Source organism: Lissotriton vulgaris, chromosome 8 (genome assembly GCF_964263255.1).
Source record: "Lissotriton vulgaris chromosome 8, aLisVul1.2, whole genome shotgun sequence".
Classification (NCBI taxonomy): Eukaryota; Metazoa; Chordata; class Amphibia; order Caudata; family Salamandridae; genus Lissotriton; species Lissotriton vulgaris.
The window spans coordinates 282,495,745-282,514,405 of NC_141696.1; positions in this window are offsets into that span (position 1 = coordinate 282,495,745).

The following is an 18,661-nucleotide window of genomic DNA, read 5'->3' on the forward strand; positions in this document are numbered from 1 at the left end:
GGCAGTGGAGCCATTAGCGTCATTTATTCGTGCCCAAGTGGACATGGCCACCCCTTTGGGAGAAAGCAAGCATACCATCTCCCTATATACCGACGACCTTTTGCTATACGCAAGAGATCTTCACGCTATCCCCATACACTAGATTCAGAACTGTCAAGGTTGCCACAGTATCAGGGCTTAAGGTTAACGCAACAAAGTCCACTCTCTTCCGTTTTTGTTGTCCACTCCAGACCCGGGTTACTCATTGGGAGGGATACCAGTATCCTGGTGCACAGGTACGTTCTGTTATTTGGGTGTCCACATACACCGCACTAAAACTGACCTCTTTGATGGAAAAATCACTAGGGCCACTTCCTCTATTTATTCATAGATGACATTCTGGAAAACACTCCCACTGTCTATTTCAGGTAGGGTTGCTCTTGCAAAGATGGTGGTTCTCCTGCGCCTACTTTACTACTTCGCTACTCTACCTCTCTACATTTCACCCTCCTCTTTTGAAAAAGTTGAGGCAAAAGTTAGGGATTTCTTTTGGGGCACATCTAGGCACAGATTCTCCATCAGGAAGTTACACCTTCCGGCTGGACAAGGTGGACTGGCGATGCATAATTTTGAACATTATTTCTTGGCAGCTCAGCTGCAATAGATAGCCAGATGGCTAGGATCACGACACCTAACAGACATCGCCACACAGCAACCTCCCATGGCCTACATGACTTGCTTCAACTGTTTCACCCGAGTGCTAGACCCAGGAAACCGGATTCTCTGTTGCTCTCCATAATGTTTGAAAGCTACTGCAGAAGCTTATTCATCACTCGCGCCACCACACCGTATGCCCCTTCTATCCCTCTACTGGGGTCGCCAAAGGGGAGATCACACATTAAAGCGGCTGAGTTACGTGTATGGGAGGCTGGGGACATAGATGACTCTGGGGAACTCTATAGGGGTGGCGCACTAATCCCCTATGCAGACCTTATCTCAGATGACGGTCTACCGCCGGGTCAATTGCTGATGCACCCCACTCTCATAGCCTCACTTTCAACTAGGTGGGGCAATTTAGCAGCCGAACCTCCCACGCATCACCTATTGCAATACCTGCATGTAATGGGCACAGGAGGGCACTTGATACTCTGGTTCGCTTCCTCACTTCGTCAACACACTGCAATATCACTAATCCCCTTGAAATATTACTGGAAGGAAGACCTAGGTCGACCAGTATCAGAGAAGGAATGGGTGGCCATATTAGAAAGTCCCATGAGTGTCCCTCGCAATCAGCGCTTCAGGCATATCCAATATTTTATTCTTCATGGCGCGTACCTCTCCCCTGCCCAGATAAATAAGTTCTTTCATAGGGAAGACGCTGTCTGCCCCAGGTGTCACCTGACCAACGCAGACCTCCTACAAATGCTTTGGCACTGCCCTGCACTAGGGGATTACTGGTCAGACGTAGCAGCCACCTTGCTTCATGTACCAAGCTAGTAGTTCCCTTCCCCTGGGAGGTGTACATATTGCATCTCTTCAAGAAGAGCAAGAAAAGCAAGGCTGCTCCAGGATTCTTAGATTTGTGTTTAATTACTGCAAAACGCCTGATCACCAAAAGATGGAAAAACCCTGTGGCGCCCTCAGTGCTGACCTGCTCAACATTCTCTGCTCAATTGGGCCAGGGCAGAAAACATGGCACTTCAAAGGGAGGACTTAATGGGAATTTGCAAGTTCCCACTTGCTGCAGATTGGGTGGCTATGGTGAGCGAATTGCAGAAGTCAACCATGCCCACATCAGATACATGGAAAGTGGCAGAGGTCACCTCAGCGCAACATGGACACTCCAATCCCGCTAGCGCAATATCATAAAAGGGGTTGCCTCACGTAATCTTTACATATCACGCTGACACAGGGGTCGTCATGTGCTGCACATGCAGTTGTTTAGTCGTTGTTACACTTAAGAGCCTTGGGTCATGGGGGGGTTCTTACTTTCCCTTAGTCAAGTTATTTTGTCCTCATTATGTTGTATCCAATCCCCTCTGTTCACTACGATGCAATGTCGCGCACACTACAACACCGTGTGTAGACCAAGCACAAGTAGTACTTGGTCTACACATTCGCTCACACTGCTCCTCAAGCGCTCCACAGCTGTATATACCATTGCTATACCATAACCAATATGGTGCACTTTTGGCATGGTTTTAGGGACATCTCAAATGTTTACTGCAATGTACTCGCTTGGCATTTGTGGTTTTGGACATATTGTTGTACTGGAATGTTTAAATACAAATGTCAATAAAGAGATTTAAACAAAAAAAAAAGAAAGATTGTTTTTGTGCAGGTAGGGACACATTTCTACACAAAAAGAATCCCAAGAGGCTGTTAGGACTGTCATCCTTTAGGGTGGTCTTCACCCAACTTTTTGACTGCTTGCCTCAACTTTTTACTCTATCTTTTTGTTGACCTTCGTACTTTGAGCACTCTACCACTGCTGGTCATTGCTAAACTGCATGTGCTTCTCCCCTAAAACATGGTGACATTGGTATATACCTGATTGGCATATTTTGTTTACATTTTAAGTCCCTTGTACAGTGGATTGCCCTATTCCTAGGGCCTGTAATCTAAATGCTACATTGGGTCCGCAGTACTGATTGTGGCACCCACACAAGTACCCTTTCATACTTGTCTCAGGTGTTCCATTGCAAGGCCTGTGTGTGCAGTTTATTGCCACTTCGACTTGGCATTTAAAACTTATTGCCAAGCCTTAAACTCCCTGTTTATTACACATAGGTCACCCCAAAGGGAGGCCCTAGGTAGTCATATGGCAGGATGCTGTGTAACTAAAAGGTGGGACATGAATTTTTAAGTGTTACATGTTCTGGTATTGATAAACAGTCAAATTAGTTGTTCACTTCTGTGAAGCCTACATCTCTCTCATGCCAGCATTGGCAATTCCTTAAAACACTTTTAAGGTGTAATCCCTGATTAGAAAGGAGTAGGTAAATCATGTTTCTTATCTTTGAAATGGTAATGATAAATCCTCGTTAGTGTTAAAGCTGGATTTCACATTACTATTTCAGAAATGTTACTTTTAGAAAGTGGACATTTCTCTCCTATGAACTTTGCTCTGTGTGCCTGCAGCTTGTCTCCAATACACATCTGGGCTGGGTGACAGCTACAGTTTGTGCATTTCCACTAGACAAACACAGGAATGGATAGACTTTTTTGCACTTCCACTGAGTGCTCTGATATCTTTATCTATAGAGTTTCCAAGATGCTCAACTTGTGGTAGCTGTCAAAGCACAAGGCTTCTCTTAGAGGAAACTGGGATCAAGCATAAATGGCATGCAACTCAACGCTTTACAGATATTATAATGCTTGTACCCAAACCTGATAATTCAAGAAAAGTCAAGAAAGTTTGTACTGAACTGCAATAAACTTTAAAAGGCAACTTATATTAAAATATTATAGTCTAGATGTTGGAATAAAAATGAGTTTAACAGAATGGTGAAGAGAAGGAGGTGCACTTCTAACTACAGCGGCTCACCTAGGCTTCCTACCTGATCATGCCAAAAACAGAACGCGCTGAATGAATGTGTGCTTATGGTTCATGGAAAGAATTTAGGGACATTCCTCCCCTTCTTGAAATGCCCTACATTACCACCATGTCAAGTTCTAGCAAAGGCAGCAACACCACATTGTAAATTCTAGTCCAAACAGACACTACATATACTACATTCTATTATGCTGCGCTGTAAATCTAAGGCCATGTTTATTCTGAGGACAAGAATTTAACAGCTTCATCTGTCAAGACTTTCCGTTAGCTTTATAGGTTAAAATTGTGCTTCACCTTCCTCAGAAAAATAGTGCCTGATAACATATAAATCTAAATCATGGGTATAAAAATGTGTCATTATCAGCAACTTTCACTCATGGCCACGCTAATGGGTCAGTATGTTAAAATGCCACTGCCAATCTGGTCACAGTTGGGTCAAATAGTAGGAAATGAGTAATTTCACAATATACAATGGCAATCTTTGATTACATGATGGGGAAACAATGATTCGAAACATAATGATGTCTTGTTACTTTATATGACGTTTCAATTTTTCTGTGTCCATCACTGAAGATCAGAGCTTCTGTATCGGACACATGGTCCATTAGAAGTGAATGAGATCAGAGTCAAGGTAAAAGAGAACGACTGGCTAAATGCAGAGGTAAAAGAACTGGACTTACAATTTCCTCTCTTAGCTAATAGAAGTACACCGTGCCAAGTACTGTGTTGTGTTCGGCTACACATATGTGTATGTGTTGCTCAGCACCAGTTGATGTTTTTAAGGGTGCATACTTTCTTCAAAATCATTGCTTCTGGCTTCTGTGTCAGACTCAGAAGTATTGAGATAGTTCAGGAGTTCTCCTTCACAACTAGTTTATAGCCCATGGCTTATGGGCAATATACTTAACAATGAACCAAAGGGCCCAATTAAAAAAAAAAAAAATCTTCAAAGAACAGCCCTCTCTTCGACCTCTCACCGAGCAGTGATCGGGTCATTTGCTCGATTTTGTTAGCTATAGCATGTGTACAAGCGTACAAGGACATCGATTAGAAAACTATTTTCATTGTTTTTATTTATATACTATGGATAAATTGGATTTATAGTTACAATTCAAATACATGGTCTACGACCCTAAGTAATTTGAATGAAGACGCACATGATGGCAAAGATAAAAGTAAAAAGTAAATAAGGGGCGTGGAGAAGAATAAACAAAGGAATATCAACTCAAGTGAAACATTGATTTATTCCATATTGTGATATCGTGAAATGAAACAAAATAAAAGACAAAAGTGCATCTTACATTTCATGAATTCCAACACATTCCCACTAGTCCTGTTGTATAATAAAGCACTGAACGTAACAAATAAGTAGCAATATAAGAATCTGTGGCCCTGTAAACATAAATATATTTAGGGCATGTACCATGAAGAGTTTTCCTTAAACAGCAGTATACATAACGTTAATGACACACATTGAGGAAGTTCTCATTAGTAAAAGTCCCCATATGGCTGGACTGCATCTTATAATGTCCATATGGAACAATAAAATATAGCAATGGGGATTTCAAATAGAACATAGATGGTGGTTTGAAATGAGGAGCCATTGCCTAGGTAGGGTACTATCATATCAACAAGCCCATCCCAAAAGCAAAAGGAAGAAAGCATATTAGAAAATCTTTTTTTTTTAAAGTGACACAAGCTCTCTTGCCTCATCAAACCTTATATCATCTTTAGTTTTTATGGACCCGACGGTGCCAGGGGAACACCCAAAGACCTCTTGAGTCCTTCCTATTTCGGACCACAGAAACACAGAGTCTTCTAGGTGATGTCAAGCATCGAGTTTATTGGCTGCAACCAGTAACAGGTATCCTAGAAGTACAACGGCATGGAGCGCATGTATGTTCTCAGGAGACTGCTCGTTTTTACAGAACCAGCCTTCTCTTTTTATACACAATATTACACTTCAGGCAAGAATTCTTTGTTTTTACAGTTGGTCATATAAATATTTCTACTACAAAGAAAAAGCAGAGTCATGACGGCAAGCCCATATTTTAGTTTGTCCAGTTCGTGATAGATTACCCAGCAATGCCCAGAACTTTCATCAGATATCGACGAACCCCCAATAAAATCGGACACCTCCTCCTTGTAAAACTAGTCATAAAGAAGAAACAGGGACAGGTGTGTGTGTATTTACTCTATGTCAAAATGAGTTCCCTTTGGGTTGTTTTAGGAAGAAGACACCAATTCATACAGACTACTTGACAAATTTCAAAAACAAAAATCAAACAATTTATTATACTTCTTTTTAAAAAAGAGAAATAAGGTTTGGGAAAGCAGACAGTAAAAACGGAACAAATTAAATACACATTCTAAAACTAAACCTAAGCAATTCCTAAAAGTAGTAAGGGAGGTGCAAAGTCAAGGTAAAAGTTCAGTTCAAACAGTTTCCTTCATGGAGTCTCCATGAAGGAAACTGTTTGAACTGCACGCGGGATGCCTCAAGCCTCTACATGAAAGAAGCTGAGGTTTCAAATCTCCCATGTAAAACGGACATTGGATTTAGTGCCGGTCTATTGAAGCTCTTTTAATTGATCTAAAAGAGGTCTACGTACTGCGTGGAGAAATATTTCGCTGTCTATTTACAAAGTAAACTATTGACGTTAAAGATTGGATAACCAATATCCATAAAGACTTTTTGACTCCACATTGCTGTTTAGCAAGGGACTTTTCGATATTGAAACATTTTCTTCTACGGCTGATTCAACTACAGCGTAGACCTATTACTGCAAGGATCACGATCTCAAGTAATAGTCGATCATTCTTGTGTGGACGATTTTTGTCATAGAAAGATCTGCGAGTATTGAAATAAGAAATTAAATTTGGGAAGACAGCCAATGTACTCCTGATGAAGGCGGCTGTATTTTAATGTCCGTTGAAACGCGTTGAGCTAAGGGGAGAAGTGCAATATACAATGAACAAGGATTAATCTAACTGTTGTAGAACTTTTACCTTGACTTTGCACCTCCCTTACTACTTTTAGGAATAGCTTAGGTTTAGTTTTAGAATGTGTATTTAATTTGTTCCGTTTTTACTGTCTGCTTTCCCAAATCTTATTTCTCTTTTTTTAAAAAGAAGTATAAGAAATTGTTTGATTTTTGTTTTTAACTTGGTTTTTATGAATAAATTGTCACTTTGAATCCATTTGTTTTTATAGAACTGTTTTTGTTACAATTTTGCTTTGCTCCATTTGAAAGGTCCTAAAGAGTGAATGACATTTGTCAAGTAGTCTGTATGAATTGGTATCTTCTTCCTAAAACAACCCAAAGGGAACTCATTTTGACATAGAGTCATTTCTGGTACCCTATCCCTTTGGTGTGGGGTCCCTCTCTCTTTTATTAGAGAGTGTGTGTATTTAGCCAAAGCTTGTATGCGATGAACGGTTTATGACATGTTGTGCTTTGATGCTAATCTCGCTCGGTCATTGGGATGGGGACTGCCCGAACAGGTTTGGCTTGAGGCAGTGGAGTCAGCTCGCCCAGGTCACAGAGGAGTCAGCAAAGGTGTACGTGTCCTTTCAGATCGAATTCGGCTTTAGTCAATTGACTATGTAAGGGCAACCACAAAATGGATGCCGCTCACAAAATGGAACCCGAGGGTTCAAGACAGAAAATACGATTTCAGGGTGATTTCGTCACTCGATCATGACGCAAATGCATAGGTATAATATCTCAATCATTACCGGTCTGCCGATACCAAAATCATCATGATTCAATGATATTTTTGACACGAGTGTAGAGCTTCGGTACCACAAAATAACAGGGTCCAGAATTCTCAGTACCACAGGTTAGCTTTTACCCTATGGGCGCACTGATGATTTACATCTTGTTTTACATTCTGTTAATCATGCACAAGGTCAAACCTTTGGAAATGAAAAGGTCTGGTTAAGAATATAGGCTGAGACTGCTGATTGAACATCCATACAGTACCTACTAAAAAGTATACATAAGGATTATGAGCCTCATGAGCCTCCATAATGCACCAGTGTTTGGTGCAATGGGTGAGAGAGGCGATCTTGATCTGGTTTTGCACTTAAGATAAACCAAGCCCCACATGGAACATGAAAGTAGATTGTGATTATTATAAGATCAAGTAATCTTCTAAGGAAGAAAATGTACACTATTTGGAATTATTCGTTATAGAAATAACTCCAAATACCTATGCATTAACAGTTGCTGGTATGATCTCAACCTCATAAATACATAGCATGGGTTCCAGAACTTTACCACCTAACTAGCAGAAAATATTAAAAAGAACTCTGTTTACCTGACTAACCATCAGCTATCTGTAGAGAGTGAGTGGGTTTCAATTCAAAGTACTATTGTACTCTACCTCTAATTTTGTAAAGTACTTCATACGGTCTTGCGAATTCGGGCCTACATATATTTGTCTAGGTTTTATATGTTTGTGACCCAAGAACATCACGTTACTTTTCTCAATAGTTATAGTTAGCTCCACTGAACCCATATATTGAATGTACTGATTCTCTAGGAGTCATCCTGTCTACTCGAAAAACTAACATTGTGTCATCAGCCTATGAATAGTACTATCCCCTATTTTCCATTTATTTTGGCACCCCCTTCTCTACTCATTACTCCAATGGTTAATATGCTACCTGAAAAGAAGAGACTTCCAAACACCTTTTGGGGCTATTGGAGCAAATCTGATCTGTTCATGACGAAGGAGATTGATTTTTACTAAAAAAAATCATGTTGCCTTCAAGACTTACCAAAATGTTGCTGCATTTGCTCGATCAAAACCAGATGGTATGACTGAAAAACTCAACATATATGGGATAAAGTACCCTCAACCGTACATTATATTCCTCAAAGTACATGGAAATTAGCTGTCTCTGTATTAAAAGCAGTCTCCAAGGGGTATATTATCAAGGACGGCGTTAAAATTATCGCTGGTTTTGCAGCAGAAAACTGCCGCTAAAGCGGCGATAATGGGCTTGGTAATATGCCCTGGAGAATTCCAATAAAATCCCATGTTCACACCAGAACATGTACTTCTATTGGAATTCTCAAGGGCATATTATCAAGCCCATTATGGCCACTTTAGCGGCAGTTCTCTGCAGCTAAACTGGAGATAATGTTTAATATGCCCCCAATTTCTTTATAATCGGCGACTCCTGCAGCACTCAATCGCCTATTAGAAAGACGTGATAGCAGACCTCAAATGTAATCAGTTATTTCAGCAGAGTTCCAATGACACAATGCCTGCTGCCAGAGCCAGTATTAGAGGGGAAGGCAGGTCAGGTCACAGAGTATAATTAAAGCAGCTGTTTAAAGAAGAAAATGATATGTGGCTTTTCAGAGAAAGGAGATATTTCAGATTTTTTTTTATTTTTTGTGTTCCGTAGGTAAATATTGAAAACTTAGAATCCTTTTGTGTGTTCCTACATTTTCCGAGCTACTGCACATTTTTTTAAAAAGAAAACTGACCTGTATTGAACTGAGTCTAATTTCTTATTACAAGAAATATCTAACAGCTTCTTTGGCGTGTTTAATTTTGTGCTAGTGAATTCATTTTTATACTTCATGTTTGTAAATATGATCTCTCGTGCATATGAAAGAGCTTTGCACTAAGGATGTTATGGCCCAATCTACGACCATTTCGTTTAGCGAGTCTCTATTTGGGATTTTTTATGACTCATACAGGTAGATTCATCAAGCCGAAATCGGCTCGCAAAGGGCCAGATTCTGAGAATCTGGCCCTTTGCGAGCGCTATTTTTGCATTTGGGATTCATCATCCCAAATGCTAAAATAGCAATTCTAGAAATCGCTAAATTGCGATTAATTGCATTTAAGGAATCTCAATTTGAGATTCCTTAAATGCAATTCATGAACCATTTTAAAATTGCCAATTCGCAATCTGGAGCCGCTATTTACCGCGAAGTCTAACTACGTGGTAAAAAACAAAACATTTGAAAAATGCACTGTAGTGCATTTTTCTAAGTTGTATATTACACACACACATGTCCTTTGGACATGTGTGTGCGCAACACCAGTGTACATTACCATTTCAGGGGTGCTACAGGATGTCCTTTATTCACCCTGGCACCCTTGAAATTGCTTCCTTATTTGCGATTAGCTAATTGCTAATCGCAAATAAGGAATGACTCCCAATTCATTCCTATGGGCCTTTAGGCCCATAGGAATGAATGGGAAAGCCATTCCTTATTTGCGATTAGCAATTAGCGAATCGCAAATAAGAAAGCAGTAGAAATCGCATAAAATATTGCGATTTCTACATGCATCCTGTTTTGCGAGTCTTTAATAGCGAATCCCTAAAATTCGCTAATAAGGACTCGCAAAACGTTACTTTGATGAATCTGGGGGAGAATTAGGAACTAGCAAATTGAAATGTACTAAGGTGTCTCAGACACAACGTTGGCGGTCCAAATTGCGAGAAAAACATTCAGGGAAGTGAAGAAAACACTGCAAACACAAAATGAAATATGCTAAGTTGTATCCAGCACGTCTGAAGATTATATACCATCAAAAATCGCAGTTTTTTTGATAATCCTGAGGATGCAATGGAATGGGCCAAAATAACACTCACTCCGAATTCGACGCACATAGGTCACAGGAACACAGGCAACAATAATCACTGTAGCATATGCTCCAAAGCACTAAAAGTGATTCGCTCCTACACGGAAGGCAACACCAACATAATAACCCAACGGCGGACCAGATTTCGGCAAGTCGGAAGGACGCTTTGCTGACAGCGACGACAATGATAGAACAAGCTACAACCTCGGTTGCTGAAACAGTGGAATCCTATGAAGACCCAGATGCCCACTCTTATTCAGAGGGCAGCAGTGCGCTGTTCCCAGTAGTGACTGCACAATCTGCAAATGATTTCTGAGGATGGGTGCCTTGGACTTGCCGAGGATGTTTATGCTGTGGTCAGATGAGTATGAGTGCTTATATTGTGCTACAGAAAGTTCCTTAAGTCCCCTCTGTTATATTGATACATTAGATGGGGCTTAAACCGGAGCTTGTTGCAGATTGTAATGGGGCATCCAAAGATGCACAGCAGTAGTATGGCGGTTCCCACCCCCCCAGTGGCGACTGCACAGTGTACTAGTTTTGACAGTTTTATTGTTATATTTTTGTGTACAATTTGGTCCGCTACTGTTTTACGGGGGAACCATGTAGTGGGAGTTTTGTTGGGGAAGTTTAATGCGAACTCTAACACATACCAGTATCCAATTAGGCAACAAAACAGGGAGTTACACCGGGTAATACATCACCACATAAAGAAGTATGGCACAGCCTACTAAGTATGTCTACACATCATGGCATGTGAGGGGTCTAGGCTCAATACCTAAATGACATAGAATATTAGTCCAGCTTAACCGTAGAAAGGTGCACATAGCTCTCCTGCAGGAATCACACCTTATCAACGTAGAAGCTGCTAAATTGCACAAGAAATGGCTTGGGCAGCTATGCTACACAGATTATTCTGTTTTCGCTCACGGAGAAGTGATATGGATACGCAATGGCGTCCCTTTCAAACTGGTCGGCCAAAGGGTGGATCTACAGGTTAGATATGTGTTCTTATTGGGTATGCTAGATGGGAAGCATATAGTGCTGGGGAGTGTGTATGCACCCAATTGGGAGCAAGAAACATTTTTGGACATTATATCCAGAATACTGATGGTATGGGAAGCTTACCCGTGGGTGCTTGGGGGAGACTTTAATACAGTGTTGGATATGGTACTCAATAGATCACACCCGCCACTTCAAGGTACAAGTGCAAATAAACAAGCAGAGGCACTACAGGGTTGGGCAGCGGGCTGGGATAAAGCTTATGTTTGGCGTACACTACACCCTGCAAGCAGAGAATACTCTTATTTCTCATCACCACACGGTTTACACATGTGTATAAATAGAATATTTAGCTCTTTGGAACTAATACATGACGTAGTGGACACTACATATATAAGAAAGATACTATCTGGTTATAACCCACTGGAAGTTACTTTGAGTTGGGGTTGGTCGCCCACTCCCATCCCGACTTGGAGACTCCAACTTTTTTTACTGGAGGGTACAGTGTTTCATGATGCCCTTTCTAGAGCAAGTACCGGTTATTTTGCAGAAAATGCAAATACTGCTAGTACACCGCAGATCGAATGGGATGCCTTTAGTACAGTAGTGAGAGGAGTGGCAATTAGTACTAGGGTGGGAGTTCTCGCAACTCTCATAGCCAGCTTTACAGACTTAAGAGTAAACTGGGTAGGCTAGAACAGGCAGCAGTGGATGGAGAAGCACATGCGGAGGAATTACACGAGGCACATATGAGACATGCAGAACTGCTTGAAGAACTCAGAATAGTGGGTTACCGGCTGTACACACAAAAACAACATGCTGTGGCAGATAGAGTAGGCCCACTCCTCGCAAGGATTATTAGGGATACACCAATGATGACCCCAATACTGGAAGTCAGGACGCAGGAAGGGAACATGGTCGATACACAACTAGACATTAATAAGGCCTTCAAGTCATATTATGAAATAATGTACGCGGCTCCGACTGGGCTAAATGATACCGACCATGAGGTATTCTTTGAAGGTGTACAACTGCCGCAATTGTTGGCAGATCGAAAAGACGAATTAGATAAACCAATAACAGATGCAGAAATAATGCAGCGATTAAGGCATTGCCTAGAAATAAGACACCAGGGATGGACGGTCTGCCAGCTGAATTTTATGCAACATATAAGTCACTACTAGTGCCCCACCTCAAACAGATGTACCTGACGCCCTTGGAATTTGTGTCACTGCCCAGTTTGATTTTACAGGCCATCATTTGTTGACGCAACCACATCCTACTAAGCACATGCAGGGCTGTATATCACTGGACCTAAGGCAAGCACTTGATTCCCTTCACTGGAGCTACATGTATGGTACTCTGCGGAAATGTGGTATTCCAGATATAAACACCAAATGGGTGGCTTTATTATACACTGAACCTACGGCACAAGCCCGCACGGGAACGCATATTTCTGAGCAATATGCAGTGTACAGGGGGACGAGACAGGGATGCCCATTGTCACCCTTAATATTTATTCTTGCATTGGAACCACTCCTTGCTAGAATACGCACACAAGCGAGACAACATGGCATAGATGTGGGAGCAGAATCACATATTATATCAGCGTATGCAGATGATATTATTCTTTATTTCGGGCACTTGAGAGCTGACCACACACCAATATCGGATATGTTTGACAGGTTCCATTTCTTGTTGGGCCTTGCGATTAATGAGACCAAGTCTTATGCATACTCATTTACAGACTGTATACAACTAGATCCCCTACAATTTGGAAAATGGACAATACAAATGGCGCCTGACACGTTTAAGTATCTGGGGATACGTATATACAGGGAGAAGGAGGATATTATAGATGGAAACATTACACGGGCACTAACCGCACTTAGAGCACAAATACAATTCTGGATCTCCCTACTAATCTCAGTGGTGGGTAGGGTTACTATTGCAAAGATGGTAATGCTCCCAAGATTACTTTATTATTTTGCAAATCTGCCAGTAGTGATACCCATGCAGGTTTTTCTGACACTTGATGCGCTTCTTGTGGAGCTGATCTAGGGAAACGGGAGAAGGAGGATTGGTTTGGCAAAGCTTCGTTAAGACACCAGACATGGGGGCTGGGTGCCCCAGATTTTAAAACATATTGTAATGCTGGCCAGCTACAATGGTTAGCATACTGGATAGCGGGACGTAACCTATATGAGATAGACATGTCGAGATGCAGTTGGGAGAAAAGGTGTACTACATACCCTTTTGTTGCCACATAGCAAACTACCCAAAAATACACCTCCACTATTGGAAGCGGCATTGCAGTACTGGAGACGGGCACTACATTACACCAAGGGCCAAACCCCGTATTCCACTAATATACCACATTGAGTCTGCCTCTTCCCCTAGAGATAGTAACACAAAGACAGATTCGTACCTGGCTGGAAAAGGGAGTGGTCTCAATAGGGATGCTGTTTACAGATGGTGAACTGATGAATCATGACACCTTTGTAAGGAATCAAGGGGTGCCAGATACCCAGTTTCTGTTATATGCTAAAATAGCTCAATACATCCGAGAGACGTGGGCACCAGAAGGTACAGAACCTCCCATACACAAAATGGTGCGTATGCAATATTTAATGGGGAACGGAAGTCATTTGATTAAATGGTTATGACATGGGATCAGAGCACACACCGCTGTTTCACTGCATGCACTCAGAGATAAATGGCAGACGGATATTGGGAGGTAATTAACCGATAAAGAATGGGCTATCATCATTGAACACCCAAGGAAGGTATCACGCAATCTGAAATGTAAATGTATCCAATTAATGATACTTCACCTTGCATACCTGACCCCACGCAGAATAAATAAAATGTTTCCAGATGTAGCTGACGTGTGTCCCAGAAAGAAGCAGCAGGCCTGCTACATATGTTATGGTCCTGCCCCAGACTGAGGGAGGTCCTACTGGTCAACAATAGGTACAATACTCGACACAGTGTCCCCGGAACATAAGGACATCTCACTGGAACGGTATTTACTGGGACTCAGTCCTAAGCCCAAGAGTGGAAACCCCACTTACAGATTTGTTAATTTGGCACTGATACTAGCAAAACGCACAATAACCATGAGATGGAAGGCGAAAACACAATCAGCAGTATTAGACTAGTTTAATGAAATGGTTAGATGGGGCAGACATAGCAACTGAGATACCTATTGGTTAAAGAATGGGAAGAATCTCGGCCTAGATATGGTGATGTAATGAGCAAACTATGCAATAACAAAGGATGTGTAAGACATGTAAGGCAGTTGAAACTTATTGTGAGCAATGTGAATATTGTATATTCAATCAGATAAAGGGATGTCACAATGGATAGGGTGTCTGAACTGGTTCAAACTTAGTCTGAGTACGCTAGGGAGTGGGGAGTTATGTGTACTATATTGTTAAATTTCAAACAGAATAGACCAATATACCATACAATGAGGTTGAACTAAGATTTATGCACAACAGAAATGGGCATGGACACCGGTGTAATGATCGGAGATGTACTGTGGATATGTGTAACCATATACTAATGTAAAAACATGTTGGTAGAAGATACGGAATATGTAGTGATGATGGTATCGAATCTATCTTGGAAATGTATGTATGTGCGCCTGTGCAACGGCAATTATATAAAGTAGAAATTAAATAAAATATGTTTTTTTTTAAATGTGTCTCAGACACATTTACTCCATTTATCCCAATTGGGTCTCAATTGACCTACCTCACCAATATTCATAAGGCAGGTCACAATTTGCGACCCATTGGGAATGGCCTGTAATCACAGGGATTGTGGCCTGCTGGGGTCAGTGGACCACCATGTTTATGATTGCTCTTTAAATAAAGCAATTTTCTTTTTTGAAATGCATCCCTCTTTCCTTAAAGAAAAATGGGATGAATTTCAAAAATAAAAATGAAAAGCTACATTTCCTTTTTAATAGTAGGCAGTGTTCCATGAAGCCACTGCCTGCTCTCAAAAATGGTTGGCACCCACATTTACAAAGCATAAGGTGTCCCTTAGGGACCGCTACCCACCTCCTTCACTTAGTCAGTAATATATGAATGTTGTGCAACTTCATTCCAGTCACAAAACATTCTTAGATGCCCCTGCGACTCAGTATTATAATAACGACTCACAAACCCTATTTTGCGAGTCGGTAATAGGTTAGCCACTCGTAAAATTGGGCTGGTACATGCTGACAGCTGTTTTAGCGGTCGCAAAAGGGCTGATTCTACATTTGCAACTGCTAAAAATGGTTGTGCATCTGGCCCTTAGTGGTTTGTGGGAAATGTGATGCTCTGACCTGAAGTGGGATCTGGAAGGTTGAAAGCGATTCTGACTGCCTAGGTTTGAATGGTCTGTAGGAATATGAACAGTATTTTGAAGATCCTGGTGCAGAGGGTGATTCCATAAACCAGCTTGTTAGTGATAAGTGTATGGATAACAGTTTTGTGGGTACTAGTCAGGAGCAATTTCAAGATTTTCCTTAACATCTTCAGGGTGTGGTAGCAGGAATCTATGAAGAAGTTGACTTCTGGATTAATGTTCAGTTTGCTGTTGATTATGATCCTGAAGTCCCTGGCGTGGTTGGTGGGGGTAGGTGTGGGTCGCAGTTAAGCAAGACACCAGGTGGAGTTCCATGGTGAAGTATTCTCCCCAAAGAAGACAACTTCTGTTTTGTCAGTATTCAGTTTGAGAAAGTTGGTCTTCATCAAACCAGAAAGTTTAGTCATTCAAGCAGTGAACTTGTACAGGGTGTTGGGAGTCTTGTCTGATAGGGAGCGTATGAGCTAAGTTTCAGCAGCATGGGAGAGAATTTTGATTTTACGGGTGCAGAAAATGTTTGCAAGTGGGATCATGTATATGTTGAAGAGGGTTGAAGTTGAGGGTGTTTAGTTGTTGGGATCAGGTTGATTACCCTGTCCTGCCAGTCAGCAAGGAGCATATCTAGGGGAGAGTGGGTCCTTGGAGTCCAATCTTGTGCAGGCATTTGATGTGAATGAGGTGGGATACAGTGTTAAAAGCAGCAGAGAAGTCCAGGAGGATGAGGGCAGCTGTGTCTCCTCTGTTCAGAATCATGCAGATGTTGTCTGTGGCGACTTTGAGGGCCGCCTCCATGCTGCGGTTAGGTCTGAAGCATGACCATGTGATGTCAAGGAGTTGGTGGGGGTTGAGATGGTTACTGAGGCATTTGTTGGTGATTTTTCACTAGGGTTTGGCTGGGTACGGGAGCAGGGAGATTGGTCTGTAGTTGCTGAGCGTCAATGGGTGCTGTGTTTCCATGTGTCAAGGAAGGTGGCAGATGAGGTGGGGGCATTCATAATGGAGAGTGCTCTGCTGATGGTTGAAGGCCTTTGGTAAATGTGTGGTGGGGGCAAGGGTCGAATGGGTCCCAGGAGTGGATGGTCTGCATGGGTGGTTTCACTATTGTCTGTGGTGATGGGCGGCCACGTGGCCAAGATCAAATACTTGGATAAGACTGGGAAACCAATTGCAAAGTCTGTCTGGTCCTGTGAGAATCGAAGATGGTGTATATGGATCATTTTCTGCAGAATAACAGTCAGAGGTTATAGTAGAGGTTCTATGAAAGATGTTGTTGGAGGTGGCCGCTGGTTGGGTGAAATCTTTCATGATAGCGAAGATCTCTTTGCTGCTGTTGGTGTTTGTATTAAAGCATGGTGCATTTGGTGGTTTGGATAAGTTAATGGTAGCGTCTCACAGCAAATTTGAAGGAGTTCCTTTCCACTAGGTCTTGACTCAATCTGTGTTTCAGTTGTTTTCAGTGGCACTTCATCATCCTGAATTCCTCTCTTTACCAAATGGCTTATAGTCTGGATCTTTTGGCTATGCTGGGTTTGAGCGGAAGGGGGCAGGGTTTCAGAGCAGGTGGTGAGCAATTTGTTGAAGTAGTTGATGGATTCAGGTAGGATTCTGCTGTGTTGGGCCTGTGTGTTGGGAGTGCTATACTCTAGTCTCACTCTGGGATGTTGTTCCAGTTTCAGTGGGCTGGGCTGACAGGGGCCGATCTGATATTGTGTGGGATAGGAATTCTGAAGTTGACAAGGGTGTGGTCTGTTCAGGTGATCGGTGTGGGCTTGTCGACCAAGATGCTATAGAAGGAGGTGAAGATCATATCCAGGAGGTGTATGGTGGAGTGTGTGAGTCCATTCACAATTTGAGTGGGGCCTAGATTCTCAAGTTCTTTGAGCAGTGCTGTGAGTTCAGGTTGGCTCTGCAGTTTAGGATGAGGGGTGTGATGAAGACTGCAATGGTGTTGCTGAAGTCAGGGCTTTGTCCTGATGGTCTATAAATGAGTGTGTAGCTCAGGGTGATGTTTATTGTGACTTGAAGATTGATCAATAGGTGTTTCATGTTGCTGGGAGATTTGTCCATGTAAATGGTGCAGCTGATGGCATCCTTGAAAATGACGGGCTTGTGCTGACTGTCCTCCCTGACGATCTTGTAGCCCGCAGGGATGTCTGTGACAATGTTGTGGTTGTATGAGTTCTTCAACCATGTTTCTGTGAGCATAGTGTGTGGTTGTGCAGCAGGTACTAGATTTCTGTGATGTGTTTGGTGAATGGAGTGAATGGGTGTTGTATTGAATTCATGAGAGTGTGGAGTGTTGAGTGGTTGGTGGCTGGTGAGTGTGGGTATAACAGCATCAAGTGTTGGGTGCTGTCGGAGCAGGTCGCATCAAGCAGTAGATGTGGGCACTGAGTGTGAAAGACTGCATCAGAACTTGCAGGAGGCCTAAGAGAATACCCCTTTGGTGTTGTGTGGTACTGCGCAGCAGCAGTGACTGCGTCATGTCCAGGATTGAGAGAGTGAAGGGCCACAGAGGGTTAGTGGTGGGTAGGGTTAGGGCCATGGTTCCTGACACTGGCTGCAGGCCAGGCATAAATGGGATTGCCTTTGGTATACCTTCAATAAGTAGGTACTGGTTGGGGGGAGGAGTGCAGGGGGTGGTAGGATGGGCACGAGAAGCAGGAGAGCGCAGGAAGAAGTCAAGAGCATGCAGGGAAGCCGCAGGTAGAAAAGAGCAGGAAAAAGCCAAGAGGTGGGTAAAGCAAAGTAGGAGTAAAAAGTGTCAAAAGGAGCAAAATCAGAACACGGTAAAGAGGCAAAAAGTAAAAAGATCAAAGAAGAGAAGAGGTGGTAAGGTGAGGAGCAAGCAGAAAAGATCCAAATGCCATAGAGAAAGCCAAAATTAAGTGAGATTGAACGAAACAAAAAATACGGCCCAATGAGCAAAGGTATAACAGGGAAGCGAAGACAAAAACAAGCCAGCAACAACAGTGGCATATGACAAAATAAAGCACAGGTGAGCAGCGATCAAACAGTAGCAAAAACACATTTATAGCAACAGTGGCAAAACTGAAAACAAACCTAAAGAGAGAAAGAGCGAGAGAACAACAAGCTGAAGGAGCTGGACAGCTGCCTCGGAAAGCACTTCAGTGAGGTCTAAAAAGG